A 25,774-nucleotide genomic window follows, 5' to 3' on the forward strand; every position below is an offset into this window, starting at 1 on the left:
ATCAAATGTAATCAGTTACAGTACTTTAATAAAATAATTGAAATAGTTACTTTTAATAGGGTAACTTGTAATCTGTTACCTATTACATTTCTAAAGAAACCTTCCCAACACTGGTATTCACATAATATTCTTAAAATATTAATAATAGTATTATTATATAATACCAATATACTGTAATGTAATAAAATACACAAAATATACTGTTTAAATGTTTAGGGTCAAGAAGACATTACTTTTATTTAGCAATGATGCATTTAATAATCAAAAGTGAAGAAAAGTGGAAAGACATTTGTAATGTAAAATATTTCTATTGCATATAAATGCTGTTCTTTGGAACATTATATTCTTTAAAGAATCCTTAAAAAAAAAGTTTCACTGTTTCCATAAAAATTTCAAGCAGCATAACGGTTTTCAACAAATGTTTCTTAAGCACCAAATCAGCGTATTGATTTCTGAAGGACTGAATTAATTGGCTAAATTCAGCTTTCCTACCTCAGGAATAAATTACACTTTAAAGTATATTAAAATAGAAAACCTATTTTACATTGTAATAATTTTTCACAATATTATACTGTATTTTTGATCAAATAAATGCAGCCTTGATGAGCTAAAGAGACTTCTTTCATTTAAAAAATCGGTAACACTTTACAATAAGGTTCATTAGTTAACTACATTAGTTAATATTAACTAATAATGAACTGCACTTACAAAGCATTTATTTATCTTTGTTAATGTTAATTTCAACATTTACTAATGCATTATTAAAATCTTGTTAACATTAGTTAATGCACTGTGAACTAACATGAACAAACCATGAACAGCTGTATTTATATTAACTACATATCAACAGAGGTGTTGTTCATGGTTAGTTCATGTTAACTAATGCATTAACTAATGCTAACTAATACAACCTTATTGTAAAGTGTTACCAAAAAATCTTATAGGCAGTACATTTTTTTAATGGTTGTGTATGTTTAAGCTAATAATAATAATAATAATAGCCTATTACGTTGCTTATTGTGCACAAGTCACAGGTACTTTCTGACTTGACGCATAAAAGTGAATCTGCACGCATGGAGGTTTACGATTGAAATGTTTGATTCATGGCTCTACACTTTAGAATACAAACAACTCGGCTCTGTCTCTGTTCTTGGCACGGGTGTTACTTTGAGGAGTGGAGTTTGACCTCTGGGTCACTTGGGACAGCATGTCTGAGCGTGTGCTTTCAGGACACATATGCCTTTTGTTGTTTCTGCAGCTTCTCCTTCAAAAAATTATCTTACATTGGATGGGTTGAATCAATAAACATTCCTTTGCCTACCTATTCAATACAACACAACAAAGCCATGTTAGTTTAAATATGTTTCATAACATCAGAAGAAGAAAAAAATCATTTTCTGTGTGTAAAAAAACAACAACACGCATACACAAATTCAGACAGAAGAGGAGGCCTCAGGAATTCAATTTACCCCGGAGTGTCAAATGAACTGCCTGCCACAGTCTGTCGGGTCAAAGTTCACAGCAAAAGTCTGCACCCTCCCCCTATCCCACACACACGCACACCGTCAAAGACATTTAAGAGCACAGATGGTTAATGGCTATCTTGTTTAACATGCATAGCTACAAGCTTCTCGTTCTCCTCCTGTGCCTTCTTTTCCCAAAGAAGATGATGTAAGAGAATAGCTAATATAGCAGTCTAGACACTGGACAGCTGCTTAAATGCTCATGTCATGCAAACTCATTAAATGGATCTTTGCTGAAATAAATTCATTAATTAGTTAGACCAGCTACAAACTAGCTCTAAAAATTAATGTAAACAAAGTCCATTAACGTGATAGGATCTTTATTTTATTTCAGCTCAATTTACAAATAGGCTATAATATGATATTGATTACTCGCTGATTTAAGTGTTCGAGCTCTAAAATGCGCTATACAACTAAAAGAAAAATCTTTTTAGTGCATGTTGACACGATATTTATTATCAGAGAACTTGATTATTATTATTATTATTATTTCGGACAGTTTCTGTTTTCAGTGGTACATTTGCTCCAGTTTAAATTGTGTAAGGTTCTCTCTCCCATTCTCCAAACTTTCCGTCACGCTCTCTCTTCTCTCCGGGAATGTGTTTCCTGTGGTCTGCTGGCTGATTGGTCCGCTGCCTTCCGGGGAGACGCGGATTGGATTGCGCGCTCGACATCTGGAAGGGAGGAGAGTAGTCATGGGAAGTCCGACTCATTTCTGCGAATCGGTTCTTTCAAACGGTGAACGTGGTTCTGTTACGCCATTGCCTAGTACCAGCCATCCCAGTATTATGTGCTATAAATGAGCAATAATGCCATAATATTGCTTCCAGTAATCTATAAACTTGCAAAGTGTAATGACAGTATTTCATCCAATTGCTCATTTTGCCATCGCTTTGAAGGACCCACTTATTTTGGAATTATGTTGATTGCATGTTTTTTTTTGCTGTGACTTTTCATTTTAATTTGTCCCCAAACATCTGTATTAATATATATTTTGGTGGCTCTTTGAAAATGGACCCTTTTATATGAAGTTTGTAATTATTGTATTATTGTTCCTTGCACAATTTACAATCATGAATGTACATTTTCAAAAAAATACCTTTTATTTAATTTTCAAGAAATTATTTAGATTATAAAAAAACCTAAAAATTCGATTGACTGTATTATTTTACTATTCTATGGTGTAAAAAAAAGTATAAGATAATATAATATGGGCTACTTTAGCTAATTTCAGAATTTCATTAATTGTTACCTCATAGAATATGAGGTTTGTTGCAACAAAAAGGAATATATTGCTTTTTTTTATTATTAAAAAAAAGGAAGTTGTAAATCATGTGCCCCAGTTAAATTGTTTATTGCAGACAGGAATATATTGCTTTTTTATTATTAATAAAAAGGAAGTTGTAAATCATGTGCCCCAGTTAAATTGTTAATTGCAGAGATTGATTTAGTTAATAATAAACATAAAGTAATTTTGATTTAAAAAACAGTAATACTAATTTTCATAATTCCTATAAAAACATGTTTTTAATGTTGTAATAAAATGTTCACTCATTGGTTTTCAACTCTCCGTTCAATGACTCGTTTGTTGACTCGAGAACCGGCCGGAACAATTTTCAGGTATTGGGAATCGGTTCAACCAATTCATGGAAAAGATCCGACTCAAACGAACGACTCGTTTGCGAATCGGACATCGCTAGAGGAGAGGAGGAGAATAGACGAGAGGTAAACCAGAAAAAAAGGAGGAGAACGGGAGAGGGTGCTGACATCTGAGGTGAGTGATGTGCTATTCCAAAATACTTAACCTGGACACACGAGCAGCTGGATTTATGATTTGAGAACATTTAATTATTTCCGTTTGCCACTTTTGTTGGTTATAAGTGTGAAAGGCTGGACATATTTTTGTGGACGTGCTTCGCCCCAACTGCGATAGCAGAAGACAGACGCCTGACTAACTTAACTGTTTCGAATATTATCGTTGCTAATTAAACAAACAAGTTATCGCTTGATATATTGTAACGGGTGTGACGCGTCTTTGATGTTGTTATATCCTGTTCGTTTTAGTTGCGATGAAATGGTGTAAACGGGGGTCGTCCGTGTGTGGTCACAGCCTTCCTGAATTTCGCTTGACTTAACGGGTCACTTTGTGTTTCGCTTTTGATCCTTGAGATATCACTTCAACATTTGCCTGTATTACGTTATTTATATTATATATTTAGGGTGTTTATTCCGCGACGGTTATTTTTACGCGCCTCGCCTCTCCCCTCTCAGGTCCATGGCAGGCTCCAGCAGCCCCTGTTCAAGGCCAGGCCAATGGAAAAGTCAAAGCAGCGGGAATCCATAGCGTATCACGCGGGGCTGGGGCAAACGCGCATGTTTGTTTAAGTTAAAGCACCAACATGTGTGTTTGAAAGAATCATTAGTATGAGGCGAGCGCATGCACAGGAGCGCGCCCGTAGGCCTGTGTGTACGTACGTACTCGCTGCTGTAGGTGCGCGTCGCAGTGGCGAGACTCTAGTCCTGTTTCATGACGCCCGTGCTGCGGCAGGCACAGGCAGCTCCAAGAGCAGACATGTTCTCTGAAGACCATTCCACATTCTCTGCTCCTTTTATAGAAGTACAATAGCCAATTATACTGTACACCAGTCACCCGCATAACATCTTCCACAGTAAGGCCTTTGCGAGCTGTCGTATAATTGGGTTGAAATGTAGATAGCCAAGGTAACATTGAGAGCAGCTCTGGGAATTGTTGTTACTTCAAAGCTTGTTGCAATATTTCTGGAAAGCAATGTTTTTGCCAGATGTAACGGTGGTTGTCAGTATTCTGCCTGTTTGTTTGTGATCTTGCTAATGTGTTTGTAAATTACAAGAGGTCATTTCCACTGAGTTGCGTCTCTGGGCCTTCTTATCCATGAGAGATGTGTGGTGTGATTGCTTCATGGGTTTGTCTTCCCTCTCATTGCAGCACTGTTTATTAGCTCACAGTAGCTTGGGGCATACATTTATAAATATTATTAACAGTCTGATATAGAAATCTGTAATGTATATAATATAGACTAGTGTATATAAAGCACACAAGTCTAAGACCACCAGTGAAAATGTATAAATTAATAAAAATTCTGTCATTTACTCATCGTCATGTCATTCCAAACCCACAACATTCCTTCATCTTTGGAAAACACACAAAAAAATATATATTTGTAATATTTAAAAAAAAAGATTTGTCCATTGAATATCTTGGTAATTAACAATTTTCAAAAACGTAACAGTAATTACTGTATCAAGAAATTTTCTGAAAACACAATCATTATATGATGAATTTTTTCATTTACGGTTTTATTCACATATAAACATTAATGAACGCAGCTGTTGAAATGAACGCTCAAACATGGAGCAAGGTTTGCTCTTTTGTGTCAAGGCAATGTTTATATGTGAATAAAAACGTTGCTTTTTGAACCGTAACAATGTTGATTATATAGATTTTCAATGGATGGACAAGAAATTATGAAATTATCTTCATTTGTGTTCCAAAGATGAACGAAAGTCTTATGTGTTTGGACAGATCTTTCAGTTTTGGTTAACACTTTAATACATTGAAAAGTAATTCAAATTCATATTTTGTGAATGTTAAAGGGGTTTCCAAACTTTTTCTTCATATTCCTTGTCTTGAATTCAGTACCATGATAACAACATTAAAGGCAGTTGTTTAAATTTGGAAACAGCATGTTTTCTTTGTCACACTTCATATTTTTTTCATAATAATCTATATATTAAAATATATAGCTAACTGCTCCTTGCAAGGGGATCATTATATTTCGGGCTTCTTGGCATCATAAATTAATGTGAATTTATCAAAATGTTTGATACCATTGAAATATCATAATTCTCTTATCACCATTTTCAATATAATAAAACAAAAATAAAATTGGCCTAAAAAAACTCTCAAGCTTACTGAAGACAAGTAAACTGTGATAAAGAAAGAGAAAATAAAACAAACCACAGAACAAAGACACAAATGCAATAGACCTACCTGAAAAACTTCAAGCTCTAGAAATACTACATAAAATATAAAGTAATTAAATGTATAAAAAAAACAATGCATAGTCTACTGTGTAAATTAAATATAAATTTATTTTTTATTAAAGTTACAAAGGTGATTCAGTCAAGAGCAGTTAGTGATTTTCTCTTTTTTGTTGTTGGATTAGCATTATAACAGCAAGTCAATTTGGATACTGTCACTTTAAGACGACTGCATGCATCCAATATACTTGTGCATTTTCTTTCTCAACTGTTAACGTTCTCTTAAGACATAAATAGGGCTGTGTATTGCCAAGAATCTGGCGATACAATAAGTATCACGATACAGGGGTACGATACGATATATTATTATATATTGCGATATTGCAAGAAAGGCCATATATTGCGGTATTTCTTTCGTTTCGTTTCATTTTTTTTTTAATTTTATCTAATTTAAAAGAATAAAGAACACAACCATATGCATATAACCTGACAAGTAACTATTTTATTTAATTAATATAGTATAATTTATATCACAAATCACTATTTTTTGCAATCTAAGTAAAGGGACTGCAGAATTCTTTATGTGTATACGTTTTAAAGGTTCACACTTCACAGTATAGCAGTTTTTAATTTCTAAACTATTTAACAACAGAAAGTGCATAGTCCATTCCATGACTGAATGACTGTTTGTTTTATATTTAATTCTGTAAAGCTGTTTGCTTTAAAGCAGTCTATTGTATAAAGTGCTATTTAAAGTACTGAACTGCAGAGCTGGTGCATCCATATCCACATAGCTATGATCAGATGCTTTCGTTCTGCTGCACCGCTGTCAATTTTGTTGTGTGTTTATTTTGTTACTAAAAGGAAAACGCGCAGTACATATTCTATCGAAACGTTTCTCAGCAGCGCGGATGACGTCGGGATGTTAAGTGAGCTCTCAGATTCAATGCGTTTCCCGAGCATTGGATTTTAACTTGGCCTATCTTGCAAACATTTCCTTAGTGGCTTCTTTATAGCTGAAGCCAAAATGAGTCCACACTTCATCTCTGTATACCCGCGGGAGCAGAATAATTCTATCGTCTTGTGAGCTGGGTTTGCTAATAACAAACTGCAAACAATAGCGATGCACGCACCTTCTCCTTGCACTTCTCCGGCTCCGCGTCAGTTACGTTCTGAAATAACACTGCCACCTAGCGGTTGGGTTTTATACAGTCTGCGGTTTAAACCGAACACAAAGCCACATGTAAATAAATAAATATATAAATATCGATACAGTGTTTTTGAGAATCGATACAGTATCGCCAAACATAATATTGCGATATTCACGTGTATCAATATTTTCTTACACCCCTAGACATAAATGACTGTTTACTTGCAAAGACATGGTCACTTTGACACATAGGTATGTGCATGAGAAGCAGTCTCTCAGAGAGCACACACATATACTGAAGTGAGTTGTCTTTCCCTGCTAATTGTGCTTCAACGGTTTAAAATCACCTGTTGTTAAATCACAATGCTTAAAAACACACCTAAACGATAAGCTTTCGTGACAGTGCAGCACAGCAACGTCACGTGAGCGCGTAATCACGATAGAGACGATAGTCCAAAATCTCTACTGGTTGACAAATTTCTACTGGTTAATCGTGTCTACCGGTATATCGCCCATCCCTAGTTAGAACTGTACAGCAGATTTAGAAGAAAATAGTGTCATAGTCCAGGTTAAGTAAGTTCAGTGATGGTTCATTTCTGTTGTAAAAAAGTTATTAATTTAGTTAATTCATCTATACATTCACCCCGGAGAAAACAGTGATGTCATCGTCCTGCTCAGTTCAGTTCTCATACAATGGTGTCAATGCAAGCAGATCAATAATATTGTTTAATATTAAGTGTCCCTAACTAAGCAAGCCAAAAGCCAAAGGCGACAGTGGCAAGGAACCAAACTCCATCAGGTGACAGAATGGAGAAAAAAAACGTGGGAGAAACCAGGCTCAGTTCTCCTCTGGCCAACGAACAAACAGTGTATGATTATGATTCAGGCAGCATTACAGGTCAGAAATCAAATCAGTCAGCATATTTATCCTGTTCCATATGGTTGAAGAGACGGGTTTGTTGAGGATCTGTGCCACTGGCCGACGTGACGATGAGGCCTTCACAAGGGAGAGTCTAGTTGACACAATCTCTGCTGACACTTCAGGGATGCGTTATGGTCGTGTCTAGGCGCAGGTCCACCATCTGATCTGGAAAGGCCCGGATCCGGCTGACTACAGTAAACCTCGGGATAAACAGAGGGACTAATATTAGCATAAATGCCATTCTTCTTATGATGTAACGAGTACATCAGGTGTTATAGGAAGTGTTCCCGGGTCTGGCTGACCTAGTTTAAGCAGGCTAACAATCATTTAACTGATTTAAATAATAGAAATTGATAATATTCTATGTGTATGCCAGGTTAAAGAGATGTGTTTTTAGTCTAGCTGTATGTCGACAAGTTTCAATAACCCGTTATTGATTTAAAGGGCTGATAATGTTAATAAAGATGTTCAGGGAAATTGATACCGTGTTTAATAACTGTGTACACTTTACAATGTGACCTTGTAAATGTGTAATTTAAGGTAAAGTGGAAAATTAAATAAGTACAATGCAATAAATACAGGATTTAGAAGCAAGAAAATTTTACCTTTGTAACCAAGGGATTCACATGATTTAAATTTTTATATGAATTAGTGACATTAATATAGTGTAGAATCTTTGTTTTTCCTATAAAATAATATACAGACTATTTTAGATCAGAGATCAGAGTGAGCAGAGAATGTAAAAACTGTGAGCATACATTCAGTATGCATAATGCAGGAAATCTCAGTGTAAACCTCTGTCTTTTTCAGTGGCTCTATCTTTTAAAAAACCTCTTTCTCTTCTTCTTGATCTCCTAAACCTGACTTTTATCCCTTCACCCCTTGTCTGTTTGTTGTGCAACGGCAGCTCAGTTCAGTCTGCTATAGTGAAAATAGTATCCTTGTTAAGGATTCAAATTTCCATGTGCTCTGGCTGGGATAAGGTCGCTGCTTGGGGAATGAGAGTCTTCTGGAATGTTTTGCTGAGGGCTGTTGTGGTCATAAAGTCTTATTTTCAGAGCTTGTGCTCCTCAAGAATTGTTGAATGATGCAATGTTTGTTATAACACTCATCATGGGTTATATGTTGGTTAACTGCTGGCACAATGCTATGCCTGCCATTTTTCTAGGTTAAGAGTGATATGTTAGGGGTATTTGGTGGCTACCTCATTGGACATGCATTAACTAGCATTTTATGGTAATAATATGATGCTGCCTAAAATTGTCATATACACCTAAGCTAAGACGAAGAACCCCTAAGGTTTGTCATGGCAGTACGACCCATTTTACATTTTGGATGTAGACATTTCATTCATCTCTTGGTGCACAATTTCTATTCCCCCAAGAGTTTTTGCATACATTTAAAAATTATAATGTGTGTAAAGTGAATGATATTTAGTGCTAGATAAATGCTACAAATCACTGCCTGTCTCACTGTACTGAGTAGTAGACTATAGCAGTGCTGAGACTATTACTAAATCATGATATTTTACAATGACTTATCTTTTCCAGACTTTCAGAAATAAGGCCTGCTGCTTTTGTAACAAAATATTAGTCCGTTCCATTTTCAAAGCTCTATCAACTCCCATTGTAAGTGCATTACTGTAAATATGATTTTTGACCATTTTGCAAACGGAGGGGCAAATGTTTTTCTGTTGGCACAGATGCTGTAGATGGAGCTTAACTTGTGTTAAACCCGGAACATTCCTTCATATGATGCAGCTGCTGCTTTCATTTTCATACTGCTCTGTCTGCAAATTTCTGTTTTTCTAATGAGACACATTGCAATATGAAAATGCATCCACCTTTTAATTTTTTGATGGCATGACTCATCATATTTTTTGATTTTTATTTACCCTGCCAATATTTTCACTTGCCCTACCACAATTTATTTTTTAGAAATGTTTTTTTTAATATGTGCCAGGAAAGAATATGTTGCATTTTCTTTAATAAAAAGGGGTTTAATTGGCTTGTTTCAATTACTTAATAGCTGGAAATTACATTGCCATTAACTAAATAAATAATTGAATGTGTTTATGTTGTTTTTAACTAATGCTTTCAAGGCTTTCTTACAATTCAGTTTTGACTGGCATATTTGTGAGTCACCTACCTACATTTAAATCCTTGTAATCTCAACAACATTCAGTTTATTACGGAAAAAGTTTATGTCTACAGAAAATGTTTGTGGCCATTTGTAAACTAAATGTGTAAGGCTTCCGGTGTCATCCAATTCTAGTTATTGCAAACTGGTACTTACCATATTATTTTACTTTATTATCATAATCATAAACATTGGTTTGTAGTGCAAATAGTTTTACCGTTTACTGCACTTTAGGCTTGCTGCGGTAGTCTGTGTTATGGTGTTACACAGTGTTTGACCGCAGTAGCGGCCTTAGCTAAAATGTCCCTGTATGAGTTCTTGTTTTTATTTATAACAGGATACAGAGTGCTCTTTCCCCGATTATCAGCATGATTATAAATGTGATAGCCTATTGATTTTATTGAGGGTATGCATTGACGTCACTTTCCCGCTGGGACATGCCCCTTCAGCCGGACCAAGTGTCAAAAGCGCCTGCTGCGTGACTGGATTTAATTGGGGAAACTGCGACTAAAGTTTGGACTCCATATAATGTTCCCTACAACTTACCCAACATCCAGTGGTCCATGGATATTGACATGCAGCCAGGAATCGTGTTTCCTGACATTTACATGAGCCTGATTTCAATGCCGGGGAAATACATAAAGCAAATTTGCCTGTGAATGCTTTATATAAATACAATATAGGTAGATCTAAATCTGGGTGATCACTTGTATATCAATGTTATATATATATATATCGTCATATTGTCCAGCCCTGAAACTTGTATAGTTTTTGTCAGTGCTTATTTAAATACATCCAATCATGCAGAAAATAAGATGGTAAATATTTAAGTTTATGATGAGTTGTCAATGCACCAATAAAATATATAGGGTATGATTTTACCCCAAAATGCAACATATTGACACAAAATGACAACTGCAAATCCATTTTTCTCTGCCTGGAGTCCAGTTGTTTCTTTGAACTGCAGCAATCCATTAGCTTCTCTTTTCTGTACCTTTCGGCAGTCTGTAAAAATATACCTTATATTTCTTGTAAAAATCTATTTGTACAGTCAAATCTGAAAGCTCTTTTCCGTTTTGTGTGTTTTTTGTGGCATTCACGCTGAAAACCAATGCTACCGTTCAGTCTTTTTGCCACTCAGTGGGCAACTAAATAAACCACAAAATTAACCCTATATGACCGCAGTCACTATGGCCGATGGTGACGTCACGTGCATACCCTCTATACAACATTCAATAAACAAGAATTTAATGTTAGCTGACTTTCATTTTAGACTTAGAACCTTGTCTGTTTTGCTCTATTTCGCAACAAATCCACATTAGAGCAATTGCGCGTTTCAGAGCAACTGCATTTTGAAGGAATCACAAGGAATGGCTCACTCGATTTGCCACCACCTACTGGAAGTTTTAGTTTCATAAAATGTTTTCTATCATTTCATTTTCTCGTGCCTGCAGCTGATAAAATCACACCTGCGGTGCACCATGCAGCGAGAAAGTCTGTTTGTTTGAAACGGGCCTCTGAATTGCAAAGGCCGTCTCTGTTCGGCCGTACACCAATTACATTACTTCACCCCAACTGTCATTTTGCATTGAAATAAAAACCATTTAGTTCAGTTGGAAAATGGACGCTGCAATTATAAAATGAAAATGTCGCAGCACAGTGCAGCAGGAGTCCGATTTTACTTATAACGTGACGAGAGTAAGGAGAGATGACTGACAAGACGAAGGCGGAGGATTTGGTGCGCAACTGACCCTGAGCGTCATTTACAAATGTCTTAACTTGTAACATGTGCGGTCAGTACCGCCGCTTCCTATACACAGAGTGTGCATGATCACAAATTCAAAAGTGAAAAGCTCCCCCAGCGCCATGTAATAGCATTGGTAATAGCAGTGTTGTCGCACGTTTATTTACCGATGTGAAAATGTCCTCACCATGACATCCCTTCTGCACTTCATTCTTTAAGTTATTAATCTATAGCGACAAATAAATTGTAAAATTGTAAAACCGAAAAACACAAGATCACAGGTCCGATAGGACAGTTCCATCAATTGGCCATCCTTATTTTTGAGCTTTGGAATGTACAAGAATTAACACAGAACTGTGTTTGTATGCTTTATGTGTATTGTATATCTATGCTTCATAAACTTGAATATATATTAGATAATTTATAAATTGTACATATCAGATGAGACAAATATCCTACTTCTCACCCTTTTTATACATTTATCCACATCCTCTCTTATTCCATTGCTCTCTTTCTTTCTTTCTCTGTCTTTCTTTTTTTACACACAGACACACAAATCTTTAGCATCAGACTGGAGTTTGTCAGTTTATTGGTAACCATCTTCATACAGGATCTGGTATCCTTGTTGCAGCCTGTGTGGGTTTTTTAGGTAAGCGATGTGATGTCACTGCTAATAGCAGCGTCCTGTGGGCATACTCTGTGTGTGTGTGTGTGTGTGTGTGTGTGTGTGTGTGTGTGTGTGTTGGTTTATATTCCAGCAGGCTGCTGCACTATGTCTCTGTCTCCCTTTTTAAGGGTCTGGACTTGCTGACTGAGGAAAATGTGAGTCAGAGGGGGATAGGGAAAGAGAGAGAGAGAGTGAGAGAAGGGGGCCAAGAGGGAGGTGCTGTGGACGGGACTGCAGCTGATGGCTGAGAGAGGGGGGTGAATGTAATAGAGGGGTACATCGGCACTGCTGGGTTATTGCTCTGTTATATTGTTTTACAGGATGGTGCTTTTACTGCAGGCATTGAGCTTCAGCCTGGAATTGAATGAAGGTTGTAAACTTAAAAAAGTTTGCAGGCTACTTTGTTTTTGTGAAGCTAAAGTAGGCACAGGATACTTTGAAACAACTTAATTTTGGCCAAATGAAACATTTAACAGCCAAATTATTTTTTTAACTACATAGGTACATAATAGTTTGATAAAGATGGCTGTTCAGAAGCGGTTTATTTCTCATTTGATGCTGTTATTGTACTGTTTATTTTTTTGGTTTTTGGTTTTTCATTTATGGTTTGTATTAACTGTCTGTCTATTTAGATTATGTCGGCCTATTGTGTTGATTGTATAGTCACAATATATCGCAATACAAAAATGCAACAATATATATCGTAGATAGTGACAATATATATTGTGTATAGTTCACCCAAAATGAAAATTACTGTGTGTGGAAAAAGAAAAGTTTACAGAGTTTTAGTGCCAGTACTAAATTAAACTACTATATATAATGTTGAATATAATATATAATAATGCAATGGGGGAATATTTGTGGGTCCTGATAATGCCGAATGTCTTATTTTACCATTAAAAAGTGGCCTGAATTATTTTAAATATATCTAGTCAGTGACAGCGTGCAGGCACATTCATCCAAAATAATTCTGTATTTTCAACTTCAAACTTTTTTATTCTGGTGTCAACATTGTCCTGTGCATTGGGTTACAAGCCAAGTCCAAACCTATTAATTTCCAATGTAATATCAAATTTAGCATTTTTATAACAGTACATATTTTGTTAACCTTTCAGCATATGTCTTGGAGTATCAAAATAATATTATATCATGAATTCAGTATCTTTTACGATATGTACAGTATATTTAAAATAGCATTTATCACAACAAATCTCTGTTGCAAATATACCTTTAATGATTCCTGGTTTATTTCGAATAAGTCAAATCTGAAAAATGATTTGCTGTTCAGTAAGGGAGCACCACACTCTCATGGCAGCTATTTTACATTTTGACAAATTGGTGGTGAATTCATATGAATTCTTACAATCTCATTTACATTTTCATATGATCTGCTTACTCCCCACTGACGGTTAGGTTTAGGGGTGAGGTAAACGTAAAATAGTTGCATTTTCTCATGAGATTGGGATGGAGGGAGTCTGTTGAAAATAATAAATATAATTTGTGAAACAAAAGATTAACTACCATACAAGATGTTATTTGACAAAACCACATATGAATGTGCACAACTGCTTTACATCTGTCACGGTGCAACTGTGACTAGATTTTAAATTACTGTCGCATATTTATATTTTTTGTTACATTTGTGACCATATTAGATAATATAAATGTGCGACAAATAAATGACTGCCTACAGGTTGTCAGATATTTCAGTTGCCTTATTTAGCATCAAATCAACATGAAGCTCAGGGAAATAAAAGCAAGAGTACAATTTGAACATACACTAGTGTAATAAACTATTGACTGAATTATAATGCAATACATGGTGTAAATTTACCCTTTTAATAATGTGTGTGGTTGTGTATTTGTCCCTTCTGGGCAATCAAAATGTTTGCCATATGTGGCTTTGTGTGTGCTGAATAAAAGTTTGGATCGTATCTGAGAGATGTGGCTGCGTGCACCGACTCCCTCTGATTCTCAAATGACTTTGTAAATAAAGCTTACGACTGAAAATCGGCTTAAAATTGTCTAGTGGGACATTGGCCTTAGACTAACTTTAGAGAACTGAGGAGGGAGCATCCAGACTCATCATTCATCCTAATCAGTCCTAGGTTCCACAGAAAGGGGTGTAAAATCACGGCACAATCCCACTGTTATTTTTAATATGTATGTGTGTGTGTGTGTGTGTGTGTGTGTGTGTGTGTGTAACATTATCACACTCCTCTCATCTGACCAACAGTTGCCTTGGGCTTGACTCAGGATTATGAAAGTGCTGTTTCATTCCCGCTGTGTGTGCATGTGTGTGTCCCGATGCCTGTTTTCTATCCTGGCCTAACAATAGGAGGCTTGTATTGTTATTTCTCGCTCCCTGTTCTCTCCATCTCTCTCTCTCCCTTTCTTTCTTCCTCTCTGTTGCTGTTGGAAGCAGACAGCCATGTTGTCTGTTTTCATAAAGAAAGATGATCAGATGACTGATGATGTCTCTGTCATTCACGTGGGTGAAAATATAAGGATTATTGTATGTTATCTAATATTGTATGTGTGTTTGAGTTGGGTTTCATTATTTGCTTGACATTAAACCGAAAAACACTGATTTGCCTGATAATTCAATTCACTGCCCCCTTGAAATGAAAGGTCACAATTATTGACAAGCCTGACATCACTTCCTATTTCCTGTGGATGTTTTCACAGAGCCTGAGTACACTCACTCACATTCCTCTGTGTGTTTGTTCAGAGTGATTGTGTGTTGGCATGTCTGTCGAGAGCCGGCCAGGCTTATGTTTCTTCATGCTTTTCTGAGAAATGCAAACATATTTATTCTGTTTTTCGGAATAAATTTGTTTATTATTCTGTCTGCCTCTCCTTGCTCGACCTTCTTTCTATGCTGCACTGAAATGAAATCGTGTCAGGCATGTCTGTCTTTGAGATGTGAAACGCACAAACGTAGGCGCTGTATATTAACCTTCTTGAAAGTTCCTCTGCTTAGTCAATCTTCTACCGTCTGCAAACTCTGTCGACGTCCATCTTGTTTCTTTTCTGTTTTTGTTTTGACACAGTGATGAGGTGAGATGCAGGTTACATAGGCACATGAAAGCGAATCTGCATTTCCAATATTTCTTAGCTGCATGTGAGTGCGTGTGTGCATATGTTTTGTCAAGGCTGTCAGGAGCAGATGGTAATTTTTATGCTAATTTTCATGCCTCAAAGCAATGCACTCTCAAACCTGACAGGTCCATAGGTATGAGTGAATGTGCCTGTGTGTTTCTCATAGGTCATGTCTCCTGCTGTAAATTCATATTCACCTATCACAAGCCAAAAGCTAGAGGATCACTGAATTATCAATGTTTTATTAATGCTAGAGTGTTCTGGGTGGTTGCCAGGGTGACGCTATGCTATCACTAGTTTGTTCTGAGTAGGTGGTTACTTTAGTCAAAAGATACTAAATTGAAAGGTTAAAACAGGGATTTGTTCAAATAACTAACCATTAGTATTGAGCAACAGTGAACAATATGATTTTTGTTTCAGTTTAACATTCAACGTTGATTCCGATACCGATATTAGTGAGTAAAAAAAGTCTGATATCTTTGTGTATATTATAGTGCAGTACCAGTCAAAAGTTTGGACACACTTTCCCAGTGGTATGTCCAAACTTTTGACTGGTACTGTATATAGAATGCAGTATATACATAATATTCATACATTATACATAAATACAACAGAACAAACATACAAATGAAAAAGTTATTTTAGTGCTTCTCATGTAGGTCTAAATTTTCAACAGAAATAGCTGTAAATAGTAGAACATTTCTATATTTTCAGGTACAGAAATTGTAATCAAATGTAAAATATCACTTCATAATCTTCAGTGTGTAAATATAGATTAACCCTTATTAAAGTTATTTATGAGAAAACGCTTCCCTGCCATTGACATGTTTTCACTGTTATATGGTAGGGGGGCGTTATTACACATCTCCTGGAAGAGTACAGAATCTCCAGATCAAAACACAGGCGAAGAAGAAGTGTTGGTTTTTTTCATGAAACTTACTCACATTCAAGTGTTGCATGATGCTAGAATAAAACAAAGGGTCTGTTCTTTCTTTTGATATATTGCAATGCATGTTCATATATTCATACAACATTTGTTGTTAATGATGTGGGGGTGGTGGAGTACACTGAACATATTTTTTTACAATTTATTTACTACAGTTTTTGCTCAGAAATTGCCAGTAAATTTGACAAATAATTACAAAGAAACATTGATTTAAAAGTAAGATTTTGAAGTATAAAGACTGAAATAGTATTTCAAAATAGTAAAATGTACTCCAGTAATCTTTGTTTTATTTACAACTTTGGAAAATATTTTTTTTTACAGTTTAATAACTTCTGCGAATATAGCGCGGGATTGAATACATTTCAGGTTATTGCTGTAAAAAACAAACATGACACGTGGAGAACTGCTTCGCTATTTTTGTTCTGTGTTTTGCGTAAATTGAAATGTATGTGTATATACAGTCAAACCTACATTTATTTAGACAGCTTCAACATTTTCTCACATAATCACAGTTTATTTGCTATAGTTTAGAAAATGGTAATAAAATATGACAAGAACTGTGTCAGAACAAAATCATCTTGATAATGTCAGATAACTTTGATAGAAAGGTATGTAATGGATTACAATCAACCAATCAGCTGTCAGCTGTTAAATTTAAGTACACAATTAGATAATATCAATTTAGGGTCAACCGATTACCAAGCAATGCTTCATTTTGTTCAGTCTGTGGTGTAAAAGGTCACATTAGCAATTAAAGAAAAAACACTTAAGCAAAACATGGTCAGGTCAAAGTGTCTGAATTATTTTGGTCCCAAATCAATTTTACTGGTAGTCCACTGTATGAAGAATTTTTGGGTATAATATATCACAGTTTACTTTATTTTGCCATCCTCACTTAAATTAATGAACCATGTGAAACTATAAATGAACTATAGTGTCCTGCATCCACTAGTAAAACATTATATCTGGTGTCTGAATAATTTTTGGTTTGACTGTATATATATATGAAATTAAAGATATAGATTCTACTGCATGTTAGCTTGCACATTTTTCCTCATTTTTCTCTCTGCTTCTAACTACAGGTTGAGCTGTAGTTCCAACTAAACACATTTGCAATGTTGTTTGCAAACGTTCATTGGAACTATGGTGGAAATACTGAATCGTTAAACTATGTTGCTATCGACAGAACTTGCGACTGCAGTTGGCTAACAATGCTTTTGGGAAACATGCCTCAGGGTAGTTGAACCATGTATTGTATTGCACTTCTTTGAATAACCGACGTAATCTGTTCGCCAAAGGCCTGTTAAATTGCAGATTGCTGGTGTTAATGGGTATTAGTGTAAATATATTGCTGCACAATCTGATCAGGAGTTACAGAGTTTCACAGAAATGAAATAGAGAGAGAGGGAGAGATAAGCCCTGGATAAGCTGTTTTATGTAATATCGAGATTTTGCTGCGATTTGTTAATGCTTAGTTTAAATGTATGTCCACAGGTCAACACACGTTCTTGCATTTAGTTGATCTGTTTTTCAGAGGAAGTACTGGGAACAATGGAATCATCCTGCTGGCTATTATAGAACATGCTTATTTCTATACAAACACATAAACACCCAATGTTTCCGGCCAACTCTTTGTTGTGTCTAGCTGAATTTCCTTTCAGCTTCCTTGTTGTGTGAATATGTGTGTGTGTGTGTGTGTGTGTGTGTGTGTGTGTGTGTTGAGCTGTCCTGGCTTCTAAATCATGTTTAATGTGGCCCATCCGCTCTATTCATTGTTCTGGGATCTATGTTGAGGTATTTATATTTTTGAAAGGGCACTGGTGGTAGAGTCAGAATTTGGTGTAAACAGAATGAGAACATGGATCCATCATGCCTTGTTACCACTGTGCAGGCTGGTGGTGGTGGTGTAATGGTGTGGGGGATGTTTTCTTGGGACACTTTAGGCCCCTTAGTGCCAATTGGGCATCGTTTAAATGCCACGGCCTACCTGAGCATTGTTTCTGACCATGTCCATCCCTTTATGACCACCATGTACCCATCCTCTGATGGCTACTTCCAGCAGGATAATGCACCATGTCACAAAGCTCGAATCATTTCAAATTGGTTTCTTGAACATGACAATGAGTTCACTGTACTAAAATGGCCCCCACAGTCACCAGATCTCAACCCAATAGAGCATCTTTGGGATGTGGTGGAACGGGAGCTTCGTGCCCTGGATGTGCATCCACAAATCTCCATCAACTGCAAGATGCTATCCTATCAATATGGGCCAACATTTCTAAAGAATGCTTTCAGCACCTTGTTGAATCAATGCCACGTAGAATTAAGGCAGTTCTGAAGGCGAAATGGGGTCAAACACAGTATTAGTATGGTGTTCCTAATAATCCTTTAGGTGAGTGTAGTTTCAATCTTTAATACAGTACATTTTAGTGTTTGTTATTATGCCGAGTGAGAGACTGGGCATAATTTAACACACATATATGTTAAAAGTTTGTTTGGGTTTATAGGGTTTAATGAGTTGGGGTTCAGTAATTTTTTTTCTGAAAGAAATTTTTTTTATTCAGAATATTTTATTTATAATTTTATTCAGCAAGAAACAATTAAATTGATCACAAGTGGCAGTGAATACCTTGAAATAGAAACCTTTTGTAACTATTTAAAATATTTGTCAAAATTCTATTCATCAAAGAATCTTGAAAAAATGTATCACGGTTTCCACAAAAATATCAATCAGTACAATTGTTTTCAACACTGATAATATGAAGTGTTTCTTGATCACCAAATTTGCATATTCGATTGATCTATGAAGGATCATGTGACACTGAAGACTGGAGTAATAATGCTGAAAATTCAGCTTTGACATCACAGGATGGAATACATTTTGAACTGTAATAGATTTTTTTTACAATATTACTGTTTTTACTGTTTTTGATCATAAGAGACTTATTTAAAAAAATCTTTGAAATGGTTTAGTGACCCTAAAACAACAAGGTCTGATCTGTCACGCCAGACAAACACACAGCTATGCCATATGGTTTTAGTGAAAACTCCTTGTAAGAAGGAGCAAAATGTTACGAAGCTTTACTGTCCTCTGCTGGAGTACAATCCTTTTGGACACCTCAGTCTCTGCCTTTGAATATATTAAAGAGAGTATGGTGGCCAAGTCAATACTCAGCCAAGCCCATTACACTTCCGCTGCCAGAGACTTGATGAGTTCAATCCTCACCCACCCAAATTGATAGCAGAACTTCAAAAACTGGTTTTATGAGATGTATTAAACGTTGTTGTAAATTCCACTGCTTTAAATATCACTAAAATAAAATATTATATATATATATATATATATAGGGCTGTACGATTAATCGAAAAATAATCGAAACCGAAATTCAGAACCTCTAACCGACGTATTTTTCCCATGTCGGTTATTTTGGTTTTAGTCACGTGACTCTGCCCCGTCAGTCACATCAAGTGCAGTTTGGCACACAGAGAGTTAGGCACACAGAGAGATGCAGGAGTAGTTATCTACTTATAGATACCCAGAATCACTATAGTAACTGCATGTTTTACACAGTTTATCTAGTAAGTTAATTGCCGTTCTTCTTATAGCCTACGCGCTGCCACACACACACACACACACACACACACAGACGGCGTGCGCAAGCCCCGAAGCCAGACCGCTTTCACTTTCGTCCTCATAAAGTTTGTCAAGTAAATGCGTTTAAAGGCTTGAACATTTAAAGCGATTGTGCACTATTCAAAAACAACAATACGTAAAACTTCTCCGTTTAGTGCTCAGCTTTTTTCTGTGACACAGAGAGTCGAGCCGTGTCGCGTCTCTGACAACGCGCGCGCGCCCTGAAGGCAGACCTCTTTCACCTGCGTCCTCACAAAGCTTTGTCATTTGTATGTGTTTTAAGGCCTGCCAGTTTGAACATTGGGGCGATTTTAGACCATCATATGTGTATTATGTTGAACTAAGGCCTGATATATTGTGACACACGAACACTCAGACGGAAGCTCGCACATCATGTGAAGATCGCGCGCAGAAACGCAGTGTCAACGCGGTCTTGTGACTAAAGAAAAGTCACTAAAGTAGTTTAGAAACTCAACCGGTATAGGCATATATTTTAATACCTTTGAAGTAAGTACAAACCACAGCTTCATAATGAATAGAGATGGTATGAGTAATTCACACACACAATTAGGGCTGCAGCTATCGATTCTTTTTGTAATCGATTAATCTAGCACTTAATCGATCGATTAATCAGATACATTTTTTTTGTGTTTTTAAACAACCAAAACAAATAATGCATAACGAAAATGAAGAGGAAAAGCTATTTAATTTATTAATATGCACAACAGGTTTCATGCTGTAATCTAGCCCTGACATCAAAGTAAATATCTTTTATGTAGATTTCTACACCTGCAGCATTTACCATTAGGCTACTAACAAATAATATATAATTTCTGGGGTGAGCCTATTTGCTATGGTACTAACCTAGCTACCTGTGTGTGTGTGTGTGTGTGTGTGTCTGTGTGTCTGTGTGTCTGTGTGGGCATGTTTTTGTGAAATATCAGGACACAAATGTGTATAATGACATAGGTATTACAAAAAGAGCGTGAAATATGAGGACGTTACCCATGTCCTCACTTTTCAAAATGCTTATAAATCACAGAATGAGTTTTTTTTCACAGAAAGTAAACTGTGCAGTTTCCTGTGATGGGTAGGTTTAGGGGTAGGGGCAGTGTAGGGGGATAGAAAATAGTGTGAGAGACGAGGTCGGGTGCATGTGTGTGTGTGTGTGTGTGTGTGAAGGGGTTCTTTTTTTTAGGCTATAGTAGGGATGAAACGATTACCGGTTTCACGATAAACCACGATCAAATTTAGTGACGGTTAGTAATATCGTATAAAATTGTATTATCATTAAAACCGCGTGTGATTATCACGGTTGTGAAAACTCGCGGTAAATCTTGTCCAGTCAGCGTCAGTCTGACGCAACGCACCGCTGTTTTTTGAATGAGAATTAATGGCAGAAGGCAGTGACAGCACTCGGGTGATTGTTCAGATTTCTAAAAGGACCAAATCTGAGGTGTAGTCATATTTTGGCTTTTACAAAAGTCCTGAGGGAAACTTAATCTAAGATGGTCACCTTGTCTGCAGAACATGCCAGAAGAAAGTCAAACTACGAACCCAAGGCAAGTGGACTTTGACCTCAATACCAAAACTACGTCTGGCAAATTATAACGTGAAGCGAACGAACAAATTCAGACAAGACTAGGGTGACATTTAAGGGATAATCAGGGCTTGACATTAACAACCGCCATTTGCGGGTGTAACTTAACGTTATTTCGGCTGCACACTAGTCACTCTGACTGTTGAACTTATTATAGTCTTCTCAAAAGCCACCTGTTATAATAACTCACACGTGTTTCTATTGAGTTTATGAATGCTATGTCTCATAATCAGGCGTTCAGATTAGCCGAGTTTAGTTCAGAGCGCGCGCCGCTTTCACTCGCTGAAATCTACACACAAAGCAGAGATAAACGTGCGATGTACGCAAGAGATTCACTCATCATACAGTGTTTGACTGTTTTTGTTCTATTTCAGCAGCGAAAATGGTTTTAAAAAACACAGCAGAACCACAGCGCATCTGATATGACTGGCATAACGCTGGCGAATTTAGGGACCGTCTGTAAAGTTACATACAACATTGGTAACGTTATACACGTTTCAAACTTCAATAGCATTTGAAGAGAATGACAGTCATAAAACTGACTGTAAAGTGATCATTTAGTGTCAGGTATGATGCACACATTTTGATATTTAATCAAATAAACTGTCAAATCATATGGAAATATGGATATGCATTATTTCACTAGGATACTGTTTGGGCTCTAACACAAAATATGCTAGATTTAAATGCATCATTGCTGAACACTGATGAGAATATTGCTTGAGAATATATTTACAGAGATAATATTAGAGATTATATTTACGACAAATTGTTATTATTTATGCGTTATGTGTTGCTATTGATGACGGCCATTAAGAAATCCCACAGAATCTAGCTTAAAAAAGTGCATAGAGCTGCTTGATTTATTTGTTGTTTGTTGATTTTCAAATATAAAACTTGTTGAAATGTTTTAAGTGTGTGCATCTGTTCTTTTTGAACACTTTCATCTCGTTTGAACAAAACCGTGATAATATTGATAACCGTGATAATTTGGGTCACTATAATCGTGATGTTAAATTTCCATACCGTTTCATCCCTAGGCTATAGACTCTCTTGCAATTGAACGTGAATACGTTTACTACTTAAAAACATCAAAGCTAAACATCATATCTAGTCAAACCGCATCACGACATCGCTACAAATACAGAATGGGATTAAAATCAGCGAACATCAATGTATAGGCTTAAGGCTACGTTACCATTGAAGTCGTACTGCTGTGGAATGCCAGGTCTACTTTGCAGTAGACACATTTCACCTTGTTCTCTTCTTTTTTAAGAATGTGATGATCCCAAACTTTAGACATTCTCTGCCGTTTATGTACATCTTTACTCTCCGCCATCGCGCCAACTAAATTCAAAATGTGTCACGCGCTATGGTGTGCTTCCTGAACATTGAACAGCGGTCCGTGTGAATCAGATCCTGCGCGTATAGTGCGCGTCATAGGAATTTAACGAGGCTTCGAGGCAGAATTTTTGCCTCAAGGAATTTTTGTAATCGAGTTAATCGAGTAACTCGATGAATCGTTTCAGCCCTACACACAATCACTCTCTCATTAATGCATTCAAATAAATGTAATGTAGGCCTACTGTGTTAATTTATCTGTATCTGATGTACAACAAGCAGAAATCTGCCCCATAGACAGTAACTGCTGAAAATGAACCGTATTTCCTTCAAGTATTTTAAAATCACAAAGAAATGCACTTTTTCATTAGAAAAAAAAAATTTCCACCTTTAATAGTAGAAAATATTTACAGTAAAAACCTTATCAGGAACTTACTCAAAAACCTTATGAGCGCAAAAAATGGAAAGCAAAAAAAAAAAAAGAAAAAAAAAAAAAAGAAAAATAGTTCATTAATCGTAATCGACGTAAAATGTTCAATTATTCAAGGTTTTTATTTCTGGTCAAATCATGACAGCCCTAATATAAATCTATCTATCTATCTATCTATCTATCTATCTATCTATCTATCTATCTATCTATCTATCTATCTATCTATCTATCTATCTATCTATCTATCTATCTATCTATCTATCTATCTATCTATCTATCTATCTATCTATCTATCTATCTATCTATCTATCTATATATATAGTGCATGTATACTATGTTACTAAAAATTTATCATTTTCTTATGGTGGCTAATGAAAAAATGTTGAAGCCCTGCTTTAGCTTGAGCCAGTCAGTTCCCACACATAGAGAATACAGTGGTAGAAGTGACACTTTGGGATATTGAGTGTCTATTGATTGAATGTGAGATGGCTTTGAATGTGACTTACAATGATTATGGCATCACCGAACGAGAGCTGTGGAATGTCACCACCATGATGACATCACTGTAACATTATCCTATGTGGTGCGGGGCTGTACTAGTTGTATGTCTTCATGCTCTTTGTTTGTGTGTGTGTGTGTGTGAGAGAGAGAGAGTGAGAGAGAGAGAGAAAGCCCACTCCAGATGTTTGGCATTAGGGATCATGTTTGAGGAGGATGGACTGGTTTTTAGTGACGCCCCCATCTCCATCCCCCAATTCCTGTTTGATGCTGGAACAGGAAATGGATTTTGGGCTCTTTTCAGCTCCTGTGCTGTGCCTCTGGCTCTCAAACAACACACTGTGGTTGTGTGTTTGTCTGTGAGAGGGACAAGAATGCTTCTCCGTGTGTTCCTGAGCCAGGCTACTTGCCTTTTATCTTCTGCATTGCTTTCTTGCCCTACATCTTAGACATTTCTCATACACTTAAAAGGATAATTCACCCAATAATGAAAATTATGTCATTATTATTTAAAGGATTGTCTTGTTGTTTAAATTATTGTTGTAAAGAATGTGCTAGTTGCTATTTTTTTATTCAGTTCTAAAGAATAGGGACCGAGGCTTTCACGTTTCAAAATGGATGTAAAAGCTGTACAAAAAGTAAATAATCCATATGACTCATGCAACATTTTCCAGAACATTTGTATAACCAAGGAAAAATGTTCTTTTAAAAAAAACTGGATGTTGGACATTCACAGAAACAACATTAACATTAAGTTGAGGCCTTGTGGGTGAGTACATTATGAATTATTATTATCAGTATTACTATTATTTTAGGTACACTTCTCCTTTAAACAAAATTGATGGTATGTTTTATGTAAACATTTACCATAAAGTCAGTCAGGAATATTCCTTATCTTATTTTCACATAACCTGTAGGCTGTAGCTGTGTGTTTGTCTGGCATGACAGCATTGATTTATGGTGTTTCATCATGTTTAATCTTATAGTGGTTATTAGGGAATGATTTGATCTATGCATACTTGTCACTCTTCATATGAGCAGTATCAGAGCAGACTGCATCAGAAGAAACAGCCTTCATCTCAGCTGTGTTTGACGTATGTCAGCATTTTCTTCTCTGATCAGCGGCAGCACTGAAGATAGACTATTAGCTAAAGTGCTGTGTGTGCGTTTCTGACCTAGCTGTACTATTGGGGACACATTTCTGAAACTTTCCTACTACAACATATCTTGTAGTCATAATTAGCTTCAAGATAACCTACTATGCCCTTTTACAACGTCTTGATTTTGTTTTTGGGGTCTGCTAGAATAGGTTATCATGCTTGCTATATATATATATATTAGTGCTGGGAATCGATTAAAAACAACAACTAATTAATCGATTTTTTTCTGTAATTAATCGCATTTTTTTTATATTTTAAGTTTTTAATATTTTGATATTGTAATAATTTCAGTTACTCTCCAAATTAATGTAGAAACAATTTAAAGACAGTATATTTTAAATATGTGCTGTAATGGCATGTTTTTATGCATGAAGGCCAGTATCACTGATACTGATGTCTCTATGAAACATTAATGATTACAGTATATCTGAAAGCTCCCAATTTCAACATTTATTAGGCTTCAACATTTTAAAAACAACTTTTAATTCAAGTGAACTTAAAACCATCTTTACATAAACCCAAAATAATAAATGTTATATTTACCTATGGCCTTCCCTGTTAGACATATACAAAAATGTAATAGTTATCAAACACCTTTCTTAACTGCATAAATAATAAATGAAAATAGATTAATCATCATTAAAGCTACAATTTTCTCTGTTCCCGCTGTTGTTTGATAAACATTAACGTCCGGTTACGTATGTAACCCTCGTTCCCTGAGGAGGGAACGGAGACGTACGTTAGTGACTAACGAATGGGGGTTTCGCTTAGAAGCCAATCATCTTCATCGTATTCAACAGCGCCCAATGGCAGTGCCAATGCCATGGGCATGCGGAATTTGCATGCGTAACTCCGCCCCACCTCGTGGGTATATAAGGAAGTACGCTGCGAACATCGC

General features: G+C 36.2%; 1 protein-coding gene across 7 annotated transcripts in view; it reads left to right on the forward strand.

Annotated features, from left to right (window-relative positions):
- Nucleotides 1-3,195: 3,195 nt before the first annotated feature.
- apbb2b (amyloid beta (A4) precursor protein-binding, family B, member 2b) overlaps nt 3,196-25,774 on the forward strand; it is a 71,111-nt gene continuing 48,532 nt past the window's right edge. For 3 of the 7 annotated variants that reach the window (XM_079813368.1, XM_079813371.1, XM_079813373.1), the window contains exon 1: nt 3,240-3,297. The gene's annotated coding sequence lies outside the window, so the exon portion shown is untranslated. Of the gene's footprint in view, nt 3,298-25,774 lie in introns of all 7 variants that reach the window. The other 4 variants (XM_079813369.1, XM_079813370.1, XM_079813372.1 and 1 more) reach the window with 3 other exon arrangements.

The sequence above is a fragment of the Gobio gobio genome, assembly GCF_949357685.1.
Source record: "Gobio gobio genome assembly, chromosome: 3".
Classification (NCBI taxonomy): Eukaryota; Metazoa; Chordata; class Actinopteri; order Cypriniformes; family Gobionidae; genus Gobio; species Gobio gobio.